We start from the raw sequence: 231 nt of genomic DNA on the forward strand, positions 1-231 counted from the left end.
CCGCAGCTGCCGAGCGTGATCCGTGGCGCGTCTACGCTTTCTGATACGCTTGATCATTACGCAAAAGAAATGCTATTACAAAAGAAGAAAATCTGCCGAGTAAAATAAATGATGCGAATTTCACGCACGTTCGCAGGTGCGCTTGCACGCGCGCTCGCGTGCGCTCTCGCCTACGCGCTCGCCCTTCGAGCCGGTAGGAAGCACGAGTCCGCCGTCGACAAGTCCGCACAG

The sequence above is a fragment of the Trachymyrmex cornetzi genome, unplaced genomic scaffold (assembly GCF_001594075.2).
Source record: "Trachymyrmex cornetzi isolate Tcor2-1 unplaced genomic scaffold, Tcor1.1 scaffold682, whole genome shotgun sequence".
Classification (NCBI taxonomy): Eukaryota; Metazoa; Arthropoda; class Insecta; order Hymenoptera; family Formicidae; genus Trachymyrmex; species Trachymyrmex cornetzi.